Source organism: Megascapheus bottae, chromosome 10, assembly GCF_031878675.1.
Source record: "Megascapheus bottae isolate mThoBot1 chromosome 10, mThoBot2.hap1, whole genome shotgun sequence".
Taxonomy (NCBI): Eukaryota; Metazoa; Chordata; class Mammalia; order Rodentia; family Geomyidae; genus Megascapheus; species Megascapheus bottae.
The window spans coordinates 25,764,541-25,789,593 of record NC_143518.1 but is presented as its reverse complement, the minus strand read 5'-3'; the positions used below and the strand labels follow the sequence as shown (position 1 = coordinate 25,789,593).

The window sequence follows — 25,053 nt, the reverse complement described above, 5'->3', positions numbered from 1 at the left end:
ATGACATCACCCCATTTGTATGGAAATGGAAAGACTTGGAAAAATAATATTAAGTGAAGTAAGCCAGACCCAAAGAAACACAGGCTCCAAGGTTTCCCTCATTTGTAATAATTAGCATATGTCTAGGATAGTCCTAGCAGAGGATCACAAAAGCTCAATAAATATGTATATATAGCCATATAAAATGATGCTAATTGAAATGAACTGCAAGATATAGAAACAAGGGAGTTTTTTTTCATTATTGTTGATGTTGTTGTATTTAATATACTGTATGAAGTTCTTCTTTTTTCTTTGGTTTCTCTCGTGTAGTCACTGTTCTTTATTCTGGTACCCCCTGTCTTGTATATATTTTTATGTGATTGAGGGAAGGGAAGGACAATAACATAATGGTGAAACAAGGACAAAGGGCAAACTAATGTAACAGCAATACTCACAAGACACTAGGTTGGAAATGAACTTTACAACTTGGGAGTGGGGAGTGGAGATGGGGGGACAATGTTCAACAAGAAATGTACTCATTACCTTAATTATGTAACTGTAGCCCCTCTGAACATCACTTTTGCAAAAAATAAAATTAAATAAAAATAAATTGTGAGAGATGTTTTATAACTAGAGAATATGGTGTGAGAGTCATGAACATAAAGGAATAAGGAGGAATGAAATTGTCTAAAGTGATAACGAATAAAAGCAGACATTAGATCAAAATGATTAGTAGGTTCAGGAAGAGAAGGTCCTAGCTAAACTTCTGCATAAATGTGATCACAACACTAAGGAGAACCCAAGCTGTAGTGCAGATTTAGGAGTGTAAGCCAAGGGTGTTATCTAGAGCATCATAATCTGGTGTGTCATCATACAGAACAGGGAAGGCCAGGCATCCGTACCTGGCCATTGGATTTGATTAATTTGAGAAGTTAATGAATTTTTATGAATGAGATTTTAATGTAATGGAGAAAGAATAATTTGTGTGTATGTATGTATATGTATATGTGTATGTGTATGTATGTGTATATATGTATGTGCATTTGTGCCAGTCTTGGGGCTTGAACTCAGGGCTTTGTTGCTATTACTTAACTTCATGCTCAGACACTTGAGCCACAGCTCCACTTCTGGCTTTTTGATAGATTAATTGGATGTAAGAATCTCATGGATTTCCCTACCAATAGATCTCAGCTTCCTGAGTAGCTGAGCCACTTGTGAGCCACTTGTGTTATGAGAAAGGGAATAATAGCTTTTGAATTATTATTTTAAGAAATTTGATGAGAAGAGATTGAACTGAAAATTCTAGACTATTCTGGCCAAAAGAAGGCATTTTTAGGATATTATATGAGGTTTGAGAGTCTTTGTAGTTGAAGAGGGAGATAAAAATAGAGAAGCGTTCACCCACCGAACTCTTAACCACACATTTTCTTGACATGCTTCTGTGTCTTTCTTTATAAATGCCCATTGTTTAGAATACTTTTTCCACTTAAGTCCACCTGAGTAAGCCTTTTCAACAAAGGCCTGTTAAGAGCTAAAAGAAAATACTAATTTCAATGTAGTGCCAGTTTCTATTTTTAGAAATGATTCAAAATATTTTTCTCTGGCATTTTTAGCAGGTTACTTGGGCCAATTATTAAAAAAAATATATTTAATGCAGAGTGGCTGAGTGAGTTTAGCAAATCCAAATATCCCAAAGTAAGGAGAGAAAGGAATAAAATTGTCAAAATAAATCATTTCAAAACTTTGGAAAATAACCAGAATCAAGTAATAATTGAGACAAGAAAACTACTAAACCTTGGAAAATGACTAAACTTTGGAAAATAACCAGAATCAAGCACCAGTTTGAGACAAGGAAAACAAGTGAACCTTGTAGAGGTTCATCATAGTGGAGCTGCTACTCTTTTACTTCCTGAGATTGCTCCTATTCGGCTCATTTGCTCTATTGCTTTCTTATGGTGCTGTAAAAAACAGCAGTTTTCTTTTACCACTGGATGATTATTGCTTAATTTGGAACAGAGTATGGGGAAAAAATTTCTGGAGCACTAATAGAAACACTAATGTTGATTTTTGTTTTACTTTTTTTTTTTTTTTTTTGCCAGTCCTGGGTTTGAGCTCAGGGCCTGAGCACTGTCCTTGGACTTTCTCAAGGCTAGAGCTCTACCACTTGAGCCTCAGCACCAATTCCGGCTTTTTTCTATGTATGTGGTACTGAGGAATCGAACCCGGGTCTTCATGCATGCTAGGCAAGCACTTTAACCACTAGGCCAAACTCCTGGCCCTTGTTTTACTTTTTAAACTTGATTTTATTTTTATTTTACTGTAAAGGTGATGTATAGAGAGGTTACAGTTAACTAAGTCAGGTAATGAGTACATTTCTTTTTGAACAGTGTTAAACTCTCAATTTTCTATGCTATTCTCCTGCCCCTCTCCCATGTCATATAGTTCATTTCCAACATAACATGTATCACAACTGCTGAATTAGGTTACACTTTGTCCCACCATTTCTGGGCTTCCTCTTCCTCTCTCCAAATCAGATAAACTTAACATACAAGACAAAAGGTACTGAAATCAAAGACAGAAACAAAAGGAAAATAAACAGAAAATAGGAACTGCAAAAAGTAAAATAAAGGGGCCAAGACTTTGGCCTAATGGTAGAATGCTCGCCTAGCATACATGAAGACTTGGGTTCAATTCCTTGGTAACACATACATAGAAAAGCCAGAAGTGGTGTTGTGGCTCACGTGCTAGAGCACTAGCTTTGAGGAAAGTCCAAGGGCAGTACTCAGGCCCGGAGTTAAGTCCCCAGGACTGGCAAAAAAAAAAAAAAAAAAAAGGTAAAATAAAAGCCTCTTGTTAGTGCTCAGGCCCTGAGCCCAAGCCCAAGATTGGCCAAAAAAAAAAAAAAAAAAAAAAAAAAAAAAAAAGCCTCTTGTTTCTCCACTTGGAGTTCATTTTGATAAACATCGTTTTATATGATCATATGCACATGGCTATTGAGCCCTTGTGATCCTCTCCTAAGAATATCTACCTTTGGTTTCACTGTGTGAATATTTAGTCTTGTTTAATTTATCATGTCCAAGTGTATTTTTTTGTCTTTTACTATCCCCTGGATTTATTTATGAATAGGCACATTCTAATTATTATAAATGAGGGAAACCATGTAGCCTATGTTTTCTTGAGTCTGGTTTGTTATTGAAAGATTATAATACTGGCTGGGAAAGCCACAAATTGGTCACTTTTAACAAAGAAGAATGAGTGAATCTTCATAAAAATTGTATAATTGGTAGTGTGGCATGTTGTCTCCATGTACAATATTCTGCTCCCACCCACACAGGAGAGATAAGAGAGGACTCTAATTAGTCCTGTGTTCATGCAAACAGGAAATCTTGCACATGAATGATAGGTATAATATCTTAAGAATCCTGTATCCTAAGTGGTTTTCTTTTATGTTGTATAAAGATATTTTTTCCATCAAATAGTATAAAAGGCTAGAATCTGATGATCTGATAATAAGTCTGCATTCTTCTCTTGCCCGCTAGTTGTGTCTTCTAGCTCTAAATCTAGGAATCTAAAATCTAACCTCTTTCTGACCCTATTGTATGTCTGGATAATTTTATTTTGTTCTGGATACCTCTAAAGTGATTTTCTGTTTTCTTTTCTTCTGTTGTCCATTCTTTTGAAATTATTTCTATTTTATTACTTCTTAAGTGATTGATAATATCTTATTTCACTTATCTAAAGTTCATTGACCAGAGTTATCAAGGCCATAAACAATATTTCTATCTAGTTTTTACCTCTTCACTTCATTTTCTAACACTCTGCCTTACAAGTTCCGCCCTTATTTTCCTGTTCTTCAAACATATTGGGTATACTTCTGCTTCTAAGCTTTTACATTTACTGTTCCCTTGGCCTGGATCTTTTTTTCCCAGATAACCATGTTATTGTCTCTTCTCCTCTTTTCATTCTTAAATGCCATTTTATCAATAAGATCTTGCCTTTTCAGTTAGTATCTATGATTAAGAAATATGTGAAAACAATGGGTAGTAAACAAATGGATATTCATCATTGCAGTCTCAACATTATTCAGTTCTGGAAAACATAAGAAAAGCACAGATAATTTTTTTCTGGAATTGCATTTAAAAATCTGAAAACATAAATTTCACTTTTTAATTTTTATATGCAGTGTAATAAGCAAGACATCAGACTTGTTTTTAATTTTTTCACTTCCATTCTTGACAATTGAGATGTTGCCTTGTCTTTTGAAAAATCTATTAGCCATCATCTTTGTAAAAAAAGTTACAAAAATCACAGAGTAGGAAGTAGCAATTTCTTTTATAAGATAGTCATACATTTTCAATACACTTTATTATTAGTTCTGTAATTGACATTTCTGTCAACTCAGACATCAAAAGTTAGAAATAGAGGTGGCATAGAAATGTTTTTCTGCTGGGGGAATTGGAGCATTCTTTTATTTAATTATTTTCAATAATTTGCCTGTCAAACCACAACTGGAAGTTCAAGTCATTCTAAATTGTGTTGCCTCAACCTATAATTAAACTTAACGGAGTATACAGACTTACAATGACTAAAATTACATTTAATTTTCTGGGAAAGACCTAAAGTAAAATGAAACAAAGGATATTTCTCAAATGCTATAAAAAATAAAGTGTGTTAAAAGGTATTAATTTGAAGACAAGGAATCTTAGCAGAAAGTTAAGTCCATACGTGTAGCACTGTACACATGTGTGCTTGTTCTGATTTGCCCCTGCTTTTAAAACTGTGTATGAATGTGACTTCATCCTTCAGTTATTTGTAACATGGATAGTAAACTTCCATTTGAAGGTAACAGCAAATGTTATATTTTGTCCTTTATTCCTTGTCTAAAATTTTTGAGTTTAGGTTCACAGGCTTAACAGTTATTTGTACATTTTGGCTTTATTATCATCTGCATTTATGTTTTTGTGTTTGGATTGGCTCAAATCTTCTCCCCTGGCTTCCTTTCTACTCCCATTTTCTTTTTGTCTTTGTAAGGGTAGGGTCTGTTTATTGACACTATGTATCCCATAGTGATTTGGAAGTTGTGAACCTCTGTCTCAGCTCCCAGAGTCCTCACCTTAAAACACTATCAATTTCTCCTTTGATTTCATATTTACTGTTCAGTACTACTTCTGTTAACTAGAGTATTAAACTCAAAAGTATAGGTTCTTTATTAGAGAGAAGGCAGTCACAAACAGAATTTACTAAAGAATAGCTTTGCAAATAAAAAGTTCTTTATATTCAAGTGGGAGAAGATAAAGAAATGAACTTTTTTGTTTTTGTCAGTCCTGGGGCTTGAACTCAGGACCTGAGCACTATCCTTGGACTTCTCAAGGCTAGAACCCCACCGTGTAAGCCACAGCACCACTTCTGGCTTTTTCTTTTTCTTCTTTTTTCTTTTTATTGTTGGGGTAATGTATAGAGGGGTTACAGTTACATTTGCCAGGTAGTAAGTGCATTACTTCTCACACATTGATAGCCCTTCTCATGTTTTTGCCCCCATTTACCCTCCCCCTCCTCACTCCCAATCATCTTGTACTTTTGGCTTTTTCTATGTATGTGGTACGGAGGAATCAAACCTGGGTCTTTGTGCATGCTAGATAAGCACTCTAGTGAGGCCAAACTCCCAGTTTCTTTGTTATTTCTTTTTTTCTTTTCTTTTCTTTTTTTTTTTTTTGCCAGTCCTGGGCTTGGACTCAGGGCCTGAGCACTGTCCTTGGGTTGGTTCCCCCTCATCCCCCTTTAGGGCTAGAGCTCTACCACTTGAACCCCAGCATCATTTTTGGCTTTTTTTCTGTGCATGTGTTACCAAGGAATCGACCCAGGCCTTCGTGCATGCTAGGCAAGCACTCTTATCACTAGAGCAAACTCCTGGCCCCCTCTTTGTTATTTCTTTAAAAGAAAATTATATAACACTTAGTTGTGTAGGTACTGATTAAAGGAATTACTTCTCAGACTTAAAATGTGCTATATATTACTTGGAGATGCTATTACAAGCCTTATTTTAATTTTTGTTTTTGGTTTGGGTAGCTTGATCTGCATATATATGTACACACACACACACACATATATGTAAACATACACACATATATATGCTGCTGCCACTGCTCTTGGTTACCCCATAATTTGGTGTTGAAGGGTTAAATTATTGACCTTTTATTAACTTGTTTGGTCTTCACAACAGGCATATAAGGTAGGTACTACTAGTTACATTCATTTTAGAGATGAGAAAATAAATTTTTCCATAAAGTTTTTAGGCATGCTAAATACGATTTCTTTGTCAGCTGGATACTTTTTATGTTATAAAAATTTAGGGTTTCAAAACACAGAAAGACAAAAGACACTTGATCTCACTTCAGTGAAAGTGGCTCTCAGGCAGGGAGGAGAAACTAGTACCCCAGCTACAATGTTGACAATAGACAGGAAAAGTCGCTTAAAGCCTTACAGCCTTCCTGGCCCTTCAGGCTGAATGTATAATCTATTGTAATGCCTGGTCTGCTTCAAAGTAGCTACTAGAGAGTTTGAGTTCTCTTCTTAGAACAAAGGAAAGATAAGCGTTTGAAGGATTTGCTAATTACCCTGATGTGATCCTTACACAGTGCCTGTATAGAAACAGAACTCTGCACTCTGTAAACATGTGAACATGGAATCACCTTCAATTAAACTTAAAAAAAAAAAAAAAAACTTTGAGGGAAGAGCCTGGTACTCAGTAATTTTTCTTTTTGTGGCAATATGCAGGGTGGGGAATCTGTGGAACTCAGCTCTCTCTCTCTTTCTCTCTCACTCTCTCCCCTCCCCCCTTCCCTCCAGCCTTAGAGAAGACCATGGGGCAGTATAGAAAAAAAAAATAGGATTTGTGTGTATAGTAGGAAAAGAAAGGAATCAAAAGATGAAAGAAGGAAGGGATTAAATATTGTTTCATTATTGTATTTTTAGAATAAATTTTACAGAAAAAGGATTAAAAAGTATCTTTGATAAAGAAGTATTGAGCAAAAGTGGAGAGAGTATATTTGTTTTCTATTGTTCCATATCAAGTTATATTTATTACTTTGCAGCCCCTATGGACCAGCAATATGGCATGGCTTAGCCCTGGTCTTTTGTTCAGGATCTCATGAGGCTGCAATCAAAGGTTTGGTCAGGGCTACTGTCTCTTCTAAGGTTTTAGGACATTTATAACTTGAGCTCATAATGGCTTTCTCTTTTAGGAGAACTCAGAGAAGACAAAAAAGTAGAAAGGACAGTATTTTAAACATTTGATTTGATGAGATTCTTTAATTTGGTAGATTGAAATCTGATTGAGATACAAGCAAAAACTCTGAAGTATGGCTATGGGACAGTGTAGCTTGGACAGGAAGATTGAGAATAAGTAGTGGAGAGTCTTAATAGCTATATGGAAAGGTGTGAACTTCAATTAGGTAAAGCAGTGGAGGACTGTCACAAATTGGAGTTAGGACATGGCATGGACAGAGTTCCTTTAAGGCAGGGAGATTCAGTTGGAAGTAAGCTATGAAGAGTGTAGCTAACAACTGAATAACATGATATGTACATCTGACTTGAGGAGATAAAAGCCTAAATTTAGGTGTTGGCCTTGGAAATAGAAAGTCACTGATTATAGGGAAGTAATTGACAGGAACAGATGACTGAGTCATACCTGTCTTTAATTGCTGTATTCCAAAGCTCAGTGTTGGGTTAGCTTGCCCTGCAAAACTACAGGTTTGTATATGAATTAATTCTACTCATTTAGCAAACATTCATGTATCTACTATATTTTAGTATTATGTTTATAAAAATATAAAAATTCCTTTATGGTTATTTATAGTTCATGTAGGAATAAACAGTTATTGTGAAAATTAAATATGAAATATCACTGTGTATTGCATTTGATCCAGAAATAATGAAGTACCAAATGTGTGATGTTGTTAATATTAATTTCTTTCTGTGTGCTTTGTATCCTTTTCTTTTAATTGTATTTTATTGTCAGGGTAATGTATAGAGGGGTTACAGTTATATTTGCCAGGTAGTGGGTACATTACTTTTTGAACATTGATACCCCTTCTAATGTTTTTCTCCCACTTTCCCTCCTCCCACCTCTTCCTAATCATCATGTTTTTCCCATTCCCTTCCCAATAAACATGCATATAGTATGCCAGGTAACAAAGTCAGATATAGTACCAACATGAGATAAACCATAAGGGGGAAAAATAGAGAAAAGAAATAACTTTACAAAGAACAACAATCACAAAGATAAAATTAAAATAAAATGTTAGATTTCTGAATACTGTATGGTAAGGCCTAATTTTATTCTATATATAATCATACATGAATCTTTAAATATCTATTTAATTACTGTAGCTTTTCAAGACTGAAAAATCTTTAGCATTCTGAAAAGTACATTAATTTATCAGATTTCTAGCTTGCATGTGCTATGCCAATAAAACTTACTATGTCATTTTAAGGATGAATTGACCTTTCAGTTAGACAAAAATAGATTTTACTCAATTCCTGAAGCAACATTTTTATGCTTGGGCAGTTTATTATTGTCATTAAATGTAGAAAATCTACTACTTTATTTTAAGTAATATGATTTTTAAATTTGGTGGAATGAAATCTGATTCTAAAATGTTGTAACGCATGTCAGAATGTTTTCTATTATATTCAAATTGTGAAATGTATAGTTCTATATTTTATCATGTTGTGAATCTTTTTTTTTTTTTGCCAGATATGGGGCTTGAACTCAGGGCCTGAGGACTGTCTTTGGAGTTTTCTCAAAGCTAAAGCTGTACACTTGACCCACAGCACCACTTCTGGCTTTTTCTGTGTATGTAGTACCAAGGGATCGAACCCGGGGTTTCATGCATGCTAGGCAAGCACTCTAACACTGGGCAGCACTACCAGCCCCTTGTGAATTTTTTTAATGATAATAATTGTTCCTTAAAAGTACATTATTGGACACTTAAAATAGTTTTCTTTTTTCGAATTTAATTTTGTCAGGTATTGATGTACAGAGGAGTTACAGTTACATACATAAGGTAGTAAATACATTTCTTGTCGAACATTGTTACCCCTTCCTTTGCTTTTCTCCCACTTACTCTCCCCCTCAACTCCCCCCCCCCCACAAGTTGTAAAGTTCATTTCCAGCATACTGTCTTGTGGGTATCGCTTTTACATTGGTTCACACTTTATCCCTTGTCTCACCATTTTGTTGTTTTCCTTTCTTTCCCTAACTCAAATAAACCTTTATACAATACAGCAAGTACCAAAATAAGATACAGGGATAATAGGGGGTAAACCATAGGGGGAAAAAAACCAAAACAAGCAAGAAAAACTTCACATAGTACATTGAAAAGACAACCACAAGGAAAAAAACACTTGTTTCCATATCTTGGAGTTCCCTTAGCATCATCTTATATGATCATAAGCTTTGTACTATTGTGATTCTCTGCACTATAAAGGTCAGCAGATAGGCAAAGTAGTCCATGTTTATAGGAAGAAGTATGTCATCTACATTGAACAGGTACAGCGGGAAAAGGCCAATGGCACCACTGTCCACATGGGCATTTACCCCAGCGAAGTGGTTATTACCAGGCTGAAACTGGGCAAAGACCCCAAAAAGATCCTGGAATGGAAAGCCAAACCCCACCAAATAGGAAAGGAAAAGGGCAAATACAAGGAAGAAACAATTGAGAAGATGCAGGAATGAAGTATATACCTTTCATTAAAAAAAACAAGTGAAAAAAAATTGTCTGATCACAATCTGCCACACAATTTTTTCTTCCTATAACCTTTTCTTTTTCTTCTTGGTACTATGGAGGTTTAAACTTATGGCCTGTACTTTCTACACAAGTGTTGACCATCGTACTCAATCATTGGTTGAGAAGAGATTTCAATCTTTTCTTACCTGGCTGGCCTTAAATTGTGATCCCTCTGATATTAGTAGGATTCTAGGTTTGGACCACTGGTTCCTGGCTTTATGATTTCTCTAGTCCTTGTTTTCTCTTCCTTGCTTTCACCATTTCCAAACCTTGCTCTTTCCTTCCTACCATTCCTTTCCAGATTGTTTTATACACATCCTGTTAGACTTGGTGCTTGGTGTAGCACCAAGTCTATATAAATGGTGAAGATACAGTTTCTGTCTTCAAGGAGGTTTTCTGCCTAGAAATTGGAAGAAACATGCATATAATGAAGATTAGATATTAGAGGTACAGATGCTTAGTACAGCGCCCAGGCCCAGAGTTCAAGTCGCACAACCCCCAAAAAAAGAAATTTGGAGGTACCACAATTTTTTTTATCACAGTAGTAAGTCTTACTTGTAGAATGATATGGCAGCTTCCAAGTTTTTTCCTAGTGTGGCCAGCAGTTATGTTTTAGAAAAAAGAAGCAGAAGGATGGATTATGATTTCAATTTAATGAAGTGCTTGTCTTTCACATTCAGTGTAACAACAACCTTTACTGCTTTTTAAAGGAAAGACGTCACAAACAAATTCACAAAAAATTCAAATGTCAAATCCTTTCTGATCTTCTCTAGTTGATGTAGTATTTGTAAAATATTAATTTTCAATATGCTGAAGTACTTGTTACTTCAGGGGGATATATGTCCCCAGTGGAGAATTCACTCGGTACACTGAAAAATACCATTCATGATAATATGCTTAGATATATGTGTTAGTCTTTTTGCAGCTGAGAAAAAAACACATGCACAACTTAATAGAGGAAGGATTTACTTTGGCTCACATTTTCAGATGTTTCAGTGTATTATAGTGGGGAAGGCAGAGCATCTCACATCATGGCAAACAGGAAAATATGGCTGTATTTGCTAGCTTTCTCATTTTTCCTCTTTTATTCTATCTAGGCTGTTAGCCTCTAGTATAATCTTACAGTAAATGAAGGCCCTAACCCCTTGGGAAATACTGTCATGACATACTCAGAAGTGTGCTATTAGTAAACTAATGTCTTAGTTGTTTCTTAGTCAAATTGACAATGAAGATTTGCCATATGTTGTGTGACCAAATAGAGGTAAAAAAGGTTGATTATGAATCATCATCAACATTTCTCGAGGCTTTCTATCTAATGATGAATACATGAAAGACTTTGGAGTTGTGTTACGCAATTTCCTTTTTGCCACCCATGTACCTAAGAAGTGTGCAGAGCAAATGGATCACATTTTGTTTACAATGATGACTTTTAGTATATTTTGATACTTGCAAAGTGTCTCAGTGCAGTACATATCCTATGGATAATGGAAACAATGGAAAGTTAAGATAGTTCTTAAATGTTAGTGACTTGTTTTTCAAATGTGGTTCCTGGATCAATTGACATTACTAGGAAATCATTTGTAACTTGTTTGTTATTAAGTAGGTTTTATCAAACTTTAAAAGTTCATTAAAGCTTTAGTAGACACACAGTACTCTGCTAAAAGCTATGGACAGAAAGGATAACAAGACATGACTCTCCTAGAAACTAACAAGTAGATAATTTAAAAATATATAGTAAGTACATTAGTAAGACACAGATAAGGTATTATGTGAAGTGAACCTGATTTGGCCTGTTCAGTGAAGATTTCTCAGAGTTTACCCTTTACAACTTAGTCTTGATTAATGTATATTATTTAACTAGAAACATTTGAATACTTATGGAAAGGAAAATCTTCTGAGCTAAAGGAAGCATTGAGTGATAGGAAACAGCATTTTATGTGCAGCATAACACACATAGTTCATTGAAAGGGTGAAGAATAACAGGAAATGAAACTAGACAGAATACAGAGGCTGGGTAATGCAGAGGACTTTTATGTCATCCATTCTTTTTTTTTTAATTTCAGTATGTTTATTATTTTAAATGCATAGGTGCTTGGGTATTTTACCTTTGTGATTCTTTCCTAAGACTACTCTTTTGGTCCCACTCAATGTGGGTATGTAGAATTCTGTGTATTTTGTCATATCCCAGTGCCTTTTAGATCTGATTTCTACCAACCAACGAGAACATGCTCGGTTTGTCTCTCTGCTCTTGGCTTACCTCACTTAACATGAGTCATCCATTCTTTACTTCTATCAATTGTTAGGGTGATAAATAGCTCTATAGATGTGGTACAATGTCTTTTATTTATTATGTTATTTTGGATGTTTTACATAGAGTCTTAGAAGATTGTTTACTTACAGATTATTTTTTGTTTTCATTTTTTCTTTTTTATTGTAAGGGTGATACACAGAAGGATTTAAAGTTATGTAAGTAAGGAAATGAGTATAATTCTTTTTTTTAATTTAATTGTCAGGGTGGTGTACTGAGGGTTTATAGTTACATACATAAGGTAGTGAGTACATTTCTTGTCCACCGTTGTTGCCCCTTTGCATGTTTTCTCCCACTGTCATTCCCCCCACCATAGCTCCCTTCTCCCCCAAGTTTTAAAGTTCATTTCCAAAGTAGTGTCTTGTGAATATCACTGTTGCATTGATTCACCCTTTATCCTTTGTCTCATCATTTCGTAATGCCTGTTCTCATCCCCAAATCAAATAAACTTACATATAATACAAAAGGTATGAGGATAAAAAAACAAAGGGAAAATATGAAAGGAAAAAGCAATAACTGCATATAGCACACTAATGGAAAAAACCCTCTTCTTTCCACTTCTTGTAGTTTATTTAGATTAATATCATTTTATAAGTTCATATGTACATAGCTATTGAGCTGTGTGCATTGAGCTATTGAGATCCTCTGCTAGAACTGTCATAGACCTGTACTAATTATTACAGTGGAGGGAAACTAGGTAGCCTATGTTTCTTTGGATATGGCTTGCTTCGCTTAGTATGCTTTTTTTCTTAGTCTTTACATTTCCTTACTAATGGGGAGATGTCATTTTTTCTAATGGAAGTATAGAACTCCATTGTGTATATACCACATTTTCTTGATCCATTCATCCATTGGCATGCATCTGGGTTGATTCCATGTCTTGGCTATGGAAAATAATGCTGCAGTGAACTTAGTTTGCTGGTAGCTTTAGTGTGGCCTTATTTGTGGTCGTGTGGGTAAGTGTCCATGCGTAGAAGTGCTAGGTCATAGGGGAGCTCTATGGTTAGTCTTTTGAGGAACCTCCATATTGCTTTCCAGAGTGGTTGACCAAGTTTCCATTCCTATTGGTGCAGTAGCATTCTCTTTGGGCCCCATCTTTGCTCATATCTGTTGTTATTGGATTTCTTGATAATGGCCACTCTAACTGGTATGAAGTGAAATCTCAATGTTGTTTATATCCTACAAAATTAAGAAGAGGGAGGAAAGGAAGAGTGGATAGGGGAAGTATGGGTGAAAATGCTGAAAGGCGTGACATTGATCAAGATATATTGTAATCATAAACTACTTTGTTAAATGGAACTCTTTTGTATAGCTTTAAAAACTTTACTTTATTGTCTGGTGATATATAGAGGTTATAGTTACATTCATCAGGTAGTGGGTACATTACTTCTTGAACATTGATACCCCTTCCCATGCTTTTCTCCCATTTTTCCTCACCCCACCCCCTCCTAATCATCTTGTTTTTCCTCATCTGTACAACTTCTTAAAGATAATAAAAGAAAAACAAGAAAGTAAACCATATATATATGTATATATAAATATATATGAGTATATGTTTTGTATTCTCCTATTTTACCAGGTTCTTCTTGTCTTCATGTTTCTCAGTCTTTTTTTTTTTCTTTTTCTTTGTGGGTCATGGGACTTGAACTCGGCCTGGGCACTGTCCCTGAGCTCTTCAGCTCAAGGCTACCGCCTTGAGCCAAGCCCCACTTCTCATTTTCTAGAGGTTAATTGGAGATAAGAGTCTCAGGTCCTTTTGTGCCTGGGCTGATTTTGAGCCTTGATCCTCAGATCTCAGCTTCCTGAGTAGCTAGGATAAGAGGCATGAGCCACAGCACTTGGCTCTCAATGTATTTTGAAAAAGGAAGCATAAACAATAAATTCAAATAGATACTGCTGATTTTGTAGAATTAATTTGCTAGCCTTTTAAGAAAACAGTTTGAGTAGTATTGCTAATTGTCTTCTGATATGGTGTGTTGGCTATAGTTCTCGAGTATTATTGACTTGTTTCTATACTTAGTGATACATTTATATTACTTGGCAACTACAAGGCTTATTAATTGGAGATTTGTAATTAGATTTAGAATGGCAGCGATGATTATTTATTTGGGAAGAAATCTTTCAACCGATGTTTTCCTTTACGTATTTTCTCTATTAAAAATCACTTTGATGTTGATAGTAGGTAATGGTATTAATATCTCAGAAATTAAAGATGGTCCTTGTGTTAACTTTAACCTGATATATATGAATATGGATCTATAGATATATGACATATATAGGACATATGCGACTTATGTGGATTGATATATTAGTGTCTCTTTTGAACGAGTAAATTCTGTTATGTAAGAAATGTACAATTACATTTTTTGCTGTCCAAATGACATTGATCTTGAAACACTTTTATGGTATTCTGCATTAACAGCTAACATTATTAACTTTGCGGATCTGTTTCTTAGAGTTTGTGCATGATAAATAAGATTTGGGTTCTTCTCCTAGTTGCTGTATGGCTGCAAGAGTGTTCATGACAATCTGAACTTGTATGTATTATTTTTGGTATGCAGTTATATATTCAGAAGTCTAAAATTAAGAGAAAGATCTCTTACTGTAAAGAATAAAATACAGAAAATACTATTGCTGTGAAAACACAATAGTTACATTCCAATTCTGCTTCATTTTCACTCCTTTTATAAATATTTAGTTAAGAAAGGCCATATATTCTCAACACTCAGAAATCTCAGGAGAACTCTAGAGCAGGTCATGCTCTTTTGCAGAACCCTTTCTAAAGGGTTCTCAAGAAAAAGAAAACAGAGTGCTGAAGAGTTTAGGGACAGCTCCCAGGTCCAGAGTTCAAGCCCCATGACCAACCAAAAACAAAACAAAACAAAAGCAAAACAAAAAAAACAAAAGAAAGACACTGAACTTACTTGATTCTAATTTTAAAATTTACTTGTAACCTTATTTATTTATTTATTTATTTATGCATGCATGCTAGTCATGTGGCTTGAACTCAGGGCCTGAGACTGTCCTTGCACTTTTCTCAAGGCTAGAGCTCTACTACTTGAGCTGCAGTACCACTTCCAGCATTTTTATATGTATGTGGTACCGAGGAATTGAACCCTGGTCTCTGTGTATGCTAGGAAAACACTCTACCAGTAAGCCAAACTCCCGGCCCAGAAATGCCATTTTTGTGATGTTAATTCTTCCTGTCAAAGAGCCTGCAAGGCTTTTAAGTCTGTTTCAGTTTATTTTTTCAAAATTTTAAAGTTTTCACAATAGAGGTCCTTTATATCTTTGGTTAAATTAATTCCTAGGTTTGTTTTATTTATTTATTTAGAGACTATTACAAAGGGAGTTACTTTCTTGATTTAAGACTCACTCTTCTCATTGTTGTTATACATGAAAGCTACTGATTTTTGTGGATTGATTTTATACCCTGTTACTTTGCCACAGTTTCAGGTTAACTCAAGTAGTTTCCGTATAGGGTTCCTTAAATACAGCATCATGTTGCCCACAAAGAGGGATGGCTTTATGTCTTCTTTCCATATATATATTCTCTTATGTTTTTCTCTTGCCTTATTCCTTTGATAGGAATTCTAGGACTATGTTGAAGAGAACTAGAAAGAGTGGACATCCTTGTCTTGTTCATGATTTTAGAGGGAATGGTTTTAACTTTTCACTATTAAGTATAATGCTGGCTGTGGGTTTATCATATATAGCTTTTATTGTATTGAGGAATGGATTTCTAAAAATAAACATTCAGGAATTCAATAACCCAGTCAATAAATGGGCTAAAGGATTAGAGACTTCTCAGGAGAAGTAAGAATGGTGAATAGACAGATCAAGAAATGTTCAACATACCTGTTCATTAAAGAAATGCAAATCAAAACAATATTGAGATATCATTTCACTCCAGTTAGAATGGCCATTATCAGGAAAACTTAACAATAACAAATGCTGGTGGGGATATGGCCAAAAGGGAGCTCTGTAATACTGTTGGTGTGAATGTAAATTTGTTCTACCACTCTGGAAAACAGTATGGAGGATCCTTAAAAGACTAAACATAGAGGGGCTGGGAGTTTGGCCTAGTGGTAGCGTGCTTGCCTAGCATGCACCAAGACCTGGGTTCAATTCCTCAGTACCACTTACATAGAAAAAACCCAGAAATGGTGCTGAGGCTCAAGTGGTAGAGCTCTAGCCTTGACAAAGTCCAAGGACAGTGCTCAGGCTCTGAGCTCAAGCCCACAACTGACCAAAAAAAAAAAAAAAAGACTAAACATAGAGCTACCACATGATGCTGCATCTCATTCCTTGACATTTATCCAATAGAACACAAACAAGGCCACACTAAAGCTACCAGCACAACCATGTTAATTGCAGAATTGTTTGTCATAGACAAAATATTGAATCAGATACCTCTGATACTCCTCAGTGGATGAATGGATCAAGAAAATGTGGTATGTGTACACAATGGAATATTACTCATCCATCAGGAGGAATGATATTTTACCACTCATAAAGAAATTGAAAGACTTTGAAAAAAAATTTATTAAGTGTGGAGTAAGCTACAGCCAAAGAAACAGGTTCCCTCATTTGGTAACTAGAAAGCCTACAAATCTACAAGTTAGCATACTGAATGATTACAAATATTCACACACAATTATTTATACAGGACTCTAGACATTCACATACTGAGGCCAAAGGAGAATATACATAGGAATGGTTGAACCCAATGAGCAGTGCATATGATCATATAACATAATATTTTATGAAATGAACTCCAAGAAAAGGGAATGAGACATTTTTCAGTTGTTGCTTTTTTTTGTTTTCTTTTCCTTTTTTATTGTCTGTTAGTATTTGGGAGGATGAGAACACAGAAAAGGTGGAACAAAGTGTGAACAAATACAACTCACTAGACACTATGTGGAAAAAACTGTACATCTTGTAGGTGGGGATGGGAGAGAAAAACTTGGAGAGCGCGAGGGAAGGGAAGACATGGTTCAAAGGGAATTATATTTATTACCTGATTCATGTAACTTTAATCTTGCTATACCTACTCTGCAATACCAATAACAATACATTAAAATTTTAATTTAAATTGTAGCTGTCTTTATAGGTAAAAGCAATAGAGAAAGAACTATCCAGGTATTTTGGAGGAATGAAATTCATAAAGGAATTTTAATGGTTAGGTTTACCTTGCAGTTCCCTTTAGCCATACTGTCTTATCTATTTTCTGGTATTTTATGAGTTAAAAAAAAATCAACATTTACTATCCCTCCTTCCATCTCATTCATTTCTTAAATCCTGTGATGAACTTAATATTCTACATTATGAACACTAATACATACAAGATTTATAAAAAGCATTGTAGTTGGTAACATTTATATAAATTTTGCCTTTTGTCAGGTATTGAAATGTATATTTTGTTTATAGTAATTAGTTTGGCTTGTTACATCGTGTTTTTCTGTGGACTCATTTTGTATTTCCCACTTTCTTTGTCACTTATGTACATTGAGTATTCTGGCTGTATTTGTCCCCTATAATCCTACTTCTACTTCCCTTCCAAGTAGCTGGGATTACAAGCATATGTCACCAAATCCAGCTTGTTCATTGAGCTAGGACCTTACTAACTTAATGCTAGCCTTGAACTTTAATCCTCTTTTTCTACTTTTTGAGAAGCTGGTCTTAAATGCATGTGTGAATACTTCCTCTCCTACCATTATTTCTTTCTTCTGGAATTCCATTATGTGAAGATTTCAACTGTTCATGGTGTTATTTACAGGTTTTTGTCACGTTTTCATTTTGTCTTTTTTTATTTTTTGCAACCAGCACCTTGTTCCTTTTACTACTATTTTTAACATAGCAGATCTCTTAAAAGGTACATTCAAACTTACGTATTCAAAAAACAAAGCATAGTTAAGAAACAACTGGTGTCATGTAACTATTTTGATGTCTAGTATTCATTCATGCACATGTATAGCAGGTAATACCTTGCACATATATTCTTACCAACATTAACATTAGGCAGGATTGCTACAGGTTGGGCTACTGATACAATTGCTGATGAGGACAGCTATTAGGTATTTCCTTTTTGAATTTTAGATTGTGTATGATTGCCTTTTTGTGTGGGTAGGTAGACCCATGGGACAGGCTTTTGTTAGACTACAGGGGATATCAACCTGCTAGACCAAAGCAGTTCCAGCCCCTAAAACTCTTTAAAACAATAGTAACAACAAAATGAACAAGAGAGGGCTGTCTCCTTGGATTTTTAGGACCTTGGATACCAAGATCTCCCAGGATTGTTGGGTTGATTCTGAGGCTGGTTGTAGACACTAGTACTCTTAAGTGGTCAAATTAGATTGTTCTCATCATGCTTCTAAATAAAGCCAAATTAGATTGTTCTCATCATGCTTCTAAATAAAGCCAGCTTAGGTGAAAACTTGGCTTTTATTGCTGATGTAGTGCTACAGCTGGCAGTTAACCACCAAAATTTCCTTATTGATATGAAACCCTTATGAGGTCAAGCCATGCCCTTTCCTTTAGTTAACTGAATCTGAATGGCTTTTCCAAGTAATTGGGAATTCTAGGGAAGCTGGATGACTTACTTTGATTTCTTTTCCTCTGTAGAAACTGAGCCCAAGGGAATTATCTGTAGCTAGTGCTATGCCCACATGTACAAGGGGGAAAGAAAGAATAACATAGTTGAAATGAGACTGTGGCTTTTAACTTTTTTTTTTTTTTAATCATTGGTGGTGCTGTCCCTGAGCTCTTCAGCTCAAGGCTACCACCCTACCCCTGGAGACACAGCACCACTTCCCGTTTTCTAGTGGTTAATTAGAGATAACAGTCTCATGGACTTTAATGCTAGGGCTGGTGTTGGACCCCAGTCCTCAGATCATAGCCTCCTGAATAGCTGGGTTTATAGTTGAGAGCCACTGTGCCTGGCTGCTTTTAACCTTTTTATTTAGATTTTGTTTGATTCTACCTGTGTTGTACCCAAATTCCTAGAACCCCGAAAAGACCACCAGAGGCCACAGTCAAAGCTAAAAAGCAGGGGTCGTTTTATTTACGAGTCTAGACTCGGGCCTCTGCGTACCAGCAGCCAGCAATGCTGAAAAGGCCCTGAGCAAGGACTTTACACTGCTTTTATAGGGAAAATACAATTACCTGATTGGCTATTTAACTCAAACCACTGGTCGAATCAGAGCTCAGGTGTCTAACCACTGAGCACCAAGCTGTTATCACCTGGGGTTCAAGTACGTGGGCCCTAAACAAGTGGGGGGAGGGGGTCACTCCCAGAACATGGAACAATCTTGGCACAACATTTCCCCCTTTCCCATGATACTTTTAGAGCCAATCTTGGAGGATCTATCTAGTTAAAATCACACAAGGGCCTAAGGGTCCAGCTAAAACAAAAAACAGGGTTATCAACCAAGGGGAAAAATTCCTTCACTTTACTCCCTTTCCCGTTTTAACACCATTAGGTGGAAATGCACAACTATGAGTATTTACCCACACAAAGTCCCTATCCAAATACTGCCCATAACTATCATTGATTTTGGCAGCATAACTTAATTTTTAAAGGGCTACTTTTGGTCCAGTCAATCTTCCAAGCTGTTTTGGACAAGGGTCCTATGAAGTCTGGAAACAGATCCACTGGCTTGGCATGGGTGTAATGGATCCAAGAAGCTACTCTGTCTACTTTGAGGGTGGTGGGTGTTGTCAGGATGACCTGAAAGGGTCCTTTCCATCGTGGCTCCAGATTTTCTTGCTGGTGGCGTTTCATGAGTACCCAATCACCTGGTCTATAGCAGTGAGGCACCAGGGATGGTTCTGTCTTGTATAGGTCCCTAAGCTTGGGCCAGACTTCTTGGTGAGCCCTTTTCAGGGCTTGGAGTGAAAACAAAAATTCAGAATCACCATCCTCTTCTAACAAGATTTTCTTGAAGATTGGGTATTATAGGGGGAGGTCTACCAAACATTATTTCATAGGGGGTAAGTCCTAGTTTAAAAGGGGAGTTTTGAACCCTGAACAGAGCATAGGGGAGGAGGGCTACCTAGTTTGTGCCAGTCTCCATGGTCAATTTGGTCAGGGTCTCTTTTAATGTTCTATTCATTCTACCTGTCCTGAACTTTGGGGTCTATAGGCACAATGTAATTTCCAATCTGCCCCAAGTATGGAAGCCAGTCCCTGACTTACCTTCGAGACAAATGCAGGTCCATTGTCTGAACCTGTCATTACTGGAAAGCCGTACCTGGGTAAAATATCCTCAGGTATCTTCTTAGCCACTATCTGTGCAGTTTCCCTTTTAGTGGGGAAAGCCTCGACCCATCCTGAGAAGGTATCTACAAAAACTAACAAATACTTATATCCATACTTCCCTGGTTTTACTTCAGTAAAGTCTACCTCCCAATAGGCTCCTGGCTTATCCCCTTGCTGTCTTGCCCCTAAATTTTGCTGATTTCTCCCTACATTATTTAACTGACATACTCTGCAACCTGAAATAATCTGATCAATTTTGACGGTTGCTTCCTTAATTCATAGTCCAGTTTGTCTTATTAAGTCTTGCATCTTTCTGGCTCCCAGATGAGTACTATGGTGAATTTTTTGTAACACCTTCATCCCTAATTTTTCTGGGAGTACTATGTGACTCCTGGAATCTCTCCACCATCCATCAAGGAGCTGTACCACAGGTAGTTTCTCAATCCATTGCAAGTCTTCCTCCGTATACTCTGGGATCGGTGGTAAGATTCTGGATCCTGGGTCTGGGAGTTGGAGGGCTAGAGCTGGAGTTGAAGATAAGGCCACCTCCCGGGCAGTCTGGTCAGCCAGATGATTGCTCTTGAACACTAGATCTACATGTTTCTGGTGTCCTGGGCAATGGACTATTGCCTGTTTCTTTGGTTCCCAAAGAGCAGCCAGGAGTGCCAATATTTCCTCCTTATTTTTGATAGTCTTTCCTTCTGCTGTAAGGAGGCCCCTTTCTCTGTATATTGCCCCATGTATGTGGGCTGTGGCAAAAGCATACTGACTGTCTGTATAAACTGTCAGTCTTTTATCCTTACCCAGTCTTAAAGCTTGGGTTAAAGCCACCAATTCCGCTCTTTGTGCTGAAGTTCCTGCAGGCAGGGACTCAGCCCAGATTACTTCAGTCTCTGAGACTACTGCAGCCCCCGCATACCTCTGTCCTTGGTGTATAAAGCTGCATCCATCGGTGAACCAGACAATCTCCACATCTGGCAGAGGCTTATCTTGCAAATCCTCTCTTACTCCATGCACTTGGGCCAAAACCTCAGCACAATCATGAAGTAGGGCTTCCAGGTCTGGATCGGGCAGTAGTGAAGCTGGGTTAAGGGCAGTTGGAGGCTGAAAGAGAATCTTAAGAGAGTTTAACAATAGTCCTTGATAATAAATAAGCCAGGCGTTACTGAGCCATGGGTCTGGGGGCTGTTTGAGAATGCCCTCGATAGCATGAGGTATTGTGACCTTTAACTCCTGCCCCACAGTTACCAGTTCCCAGGTCCACCATCCTTTTGAGTTGTCCAGGGGTATTTCTTTATTCCTGTAGCCCCCTGTACCCACGATGTAGCTGTGGAGTTTTCCTTGAGGCTTAGTAAGAACTGAATGCTGAGCACCTGTGTCCACTAAAAACTGGACAGGAGTCCTCTTCACCTACAAAGTTACGCTAGGTTCGGGGAGGGGATCCAAACCCCGTCTTCCCTAGTTCTCTGTGTTATGAGTAACTAACACCGGAAGTTTTTTGTTGCCACTGATCTGATCTGTTCTTTTTACTTTTCGGGCATTCCCTAGCCCAGTGACCAAACTCTTTGCAGTAAGTACATTGATCTTTGCTCAAATCTCGACCTCGAAGATTGTGGGCCATGTGAACCTCTTTGTGGTGTTCTTCCCTGTTGAACTACAGCAGCCAATACTTTAATCATTCTGTGTTGCTCTCAGCTGTTTCTCCTCTGGAGCATCCCTATTATTAAAAACTCTCTGAGCAATCCTGAGTAAATCTTGGATACTTTTTCCTTCTAGGTCCTCTAATTTCTGTAGCTTCCTCTTATTTTCTGAAGCTGCCTGGTTAACAAAAGACAACTACAGCTGCTTGGTTTTCAGGGGCTTCAGGGTCCATTGGGGTATACCGTGTAAAAGCTTCCATTAATCTAAGTACTCAGAAAGAGTTTCTGTTTTACCTTGAAGATCCGAATATACTTTAGCCAAATTAGTGGGCTTGTGAGCGGCAGCCCGGAGACCCGCCATTAGAGTCTGACGATACACCCGTAGCCTTCCTCTACCTTCTGCTGTGTTATAATCCCATTTATCCTGGGGAGGTCTAGTTAAGGGAAAAGTATCATTAATCAAATCTGGGTTAACAGTGGGCTGTCCATGGTAGCCAGGGACCAATTTCCTGGCCTCCACTTGGATCCTTTCCCTCTCCTCCGTAGTAGTAAACAAGATTCAGAGGAGCTGCTGACAATCATCCCAGGTGGGCTGATGAGTGAACATAACACTTTCTAGAAGAGAAATCAAAACTTTAGGGTTAGCAGAAAAACAAGCACTCTGGGTTTTCCAGTTATAGAGGTCACTGGTGGAAAAAGGCCAATAATGGAACCTAGGGTTCCCAGTATCATCTGGAAAACCAATTTCACGCAATGGGAAGGCCATCGTGGAATCAGGAAAACGTGGGCTCACTGCTCGTTGAATACATCCCCGTGTCCTACCCGCTGGGCCTTCAGCGGCATTTGGGGAAGCCACTTTCGCCTCCACCTCGCCCGAGGAAGAAACCTCTACTCCTCCTGTTGACATAGAAAATTGTGGATTGAAAGGAGGAGGAAAATATGGAGGGGGTTCAAGGAGAAGGGGGTTCAAGGAGAAGGGGGTCTGTACTATTGGCCAGGACCGGGTGAAAAGGAGCTGAGGGCTTGGGTCGAGAGGCATCAGCCTGGCGCAGGGCCAAGACGTCGCTTGTCATGAGAAGAAAGGGGGATAACCAGGCGGGGGGATTTTTCTACCAAATCCTGCCAAACAAGAATATAAGGAATCTGATTAAAGTAGCCAGACTGTTCTGGTATCTTCTCCCTTACCTTCCGAATTATGGAGAGGCTAAAAGTGCCCTCTGGGGGCAATCCAACATCAAAGGTCGGCCATTTCGAATTACAAAGAATAATTAGTTTGTTTTTACGCAAATCAAAACCTCTGCTTCTAACATCCTTAAAATTCATTATTAGAAGAGCAAGCGGAGTAGTACCCATCTCAGAGGAAGATATCCAAATAAAAAAAACCAAACAGAAATACAAAAAAACAACAAACAACAAAAACAACATATGCGCGCTTAAACCAATAACCAGAAGGGAATTGTTAAACAGGGGCGATCGTAATAAGATCGTCCTAACAGCAGTTCCCCAATACAGCCTGAGCGGGAGTATCAAACAGAGGGATGGTTGCAGCAGGACCGTCCTAACAATAGCTCCTCAATACAGCCTGGATGGAACTATCAGACAGAGGGATGGTTGCAGCTCGGCCATCCTAACAATAATTCCCCGAAAGGGCACAAGAGGCATCTCCCACTGGCCCCGTCAACAATCCTATAGCACGTCTGCCAAGATTTTTCGTTGACCCAGATACAGAACCTATAGGCAACCCAGATTAACAGATTATCAGATAAAACATAATACACAGACAAACGAAGCCAGCCTATTTACCGCGGTTTTCCACGACCCCTTGACTAGGCGTCTGAGTGGACTTGGGGATTCCCGGCCAATGCACCAAATGTTGTACCCGAATTCCTAGAACCCCAAAAAGACCACCAGAGGCCACAGTCAAAGCTAAAGAGCAGGGGTCGTTTTATTTACGAGTCTAGACTCGGGCCTCTGTGTACCAGCAGCCAGCAATGCTGAAAAGGTCCTGAGCAAGAACTTTACACTGCTTTTATAGGGAAAATACAATTACCTGATTGGCTATTTAACTCAAACCACTGGTCGAATCAGAGCTCAGGTGTTTAACCACTGAGCACCAAGCTGTTACCACCTGGGGTTCAAGTACATGGGCCCTAAACAAGGGGGGAAGGGGGTCATTCCCAGAACATGGAACAATCTTGGCACAACACCTGCATAATGGACATTTCAAGCTTGCTTCCAAGTGTTGAGGGTATTGTAGTCTGTTGCCACATGCAGGCTGAATTCTAAAGGGAGGACTGGAGTCTAAGACTTCTTAAGAACTCTGCCAACTTGCTAACACTACTGGCTTTTAAATATTGTTTTCTTTGGATAAAGTTATTTATCATAAATATTCCCATCAAATAATATGTAATTTGTGGATGAGAATTTTTGTAAATGTCTGAAAATATTTTGTTCGACATTAAACTCAAATTATATTAAACAAAAGTTTGATTTTTATTTCAGCAGGCATAGTAATATAAAAAAGAAATATTGCATACACATATTTGACGGGTGTTTTTTTTTGTGTGTGTGGGGTTATGGGTCTTGAATTCTGCACCTGGACACTGTCCCTGAGCTTTTGAGCTCAGGATGCCACGTTATCCTTGGGCCTGGACCTTGTTCGTGAGTTCTTCAGCTGGAGCCTACCACCCTACCCCTAGAGCTACAGCCCTACTTCCCATTTTATAGTGATTAATTGGAGATTAATTGGAGATAAGAGTCTCAGGTTCTTTAGTGTCTGGGCTGGCTTTGAACTGTGATTCTCAGATCTCAGCCTCCTGAGTAGCTAGGATTACAGGCATGAGCTATCATCCTGGTGATGTGTATATTTATTTTTATTTTTTTCCATATATTTTTATTGTAATTAATAGAAGGGTTACATTATATTCACCAGATAGAAAGTGCATTAGTTCACAAACATTGATACCCTTTCTCATGTCTTGGTCCCCATTTCCCTCCCCCGCACCCCTGAGCGTCATATTGTTTTCCTCCTTTCCCTATCCTATTTCAAATAACCAAAAATGCATATATACAAAATAT

The 25,053-nt window shown here is 37.6% G+C and overlaps 1 protein-coding gene across 2 annotated transcripts in view; it reads left to right on the top strand.

The window, feature by feature from the left end:
• Positions 1-25,053, top strand: part of Rabgap1l (RAB GTPase activating protein 1 like) — a 452,094-nt gene that overhangs the window by 85,459 nt on the left and 341,582 nt on the right. The window lies entirely within an intron of this gene.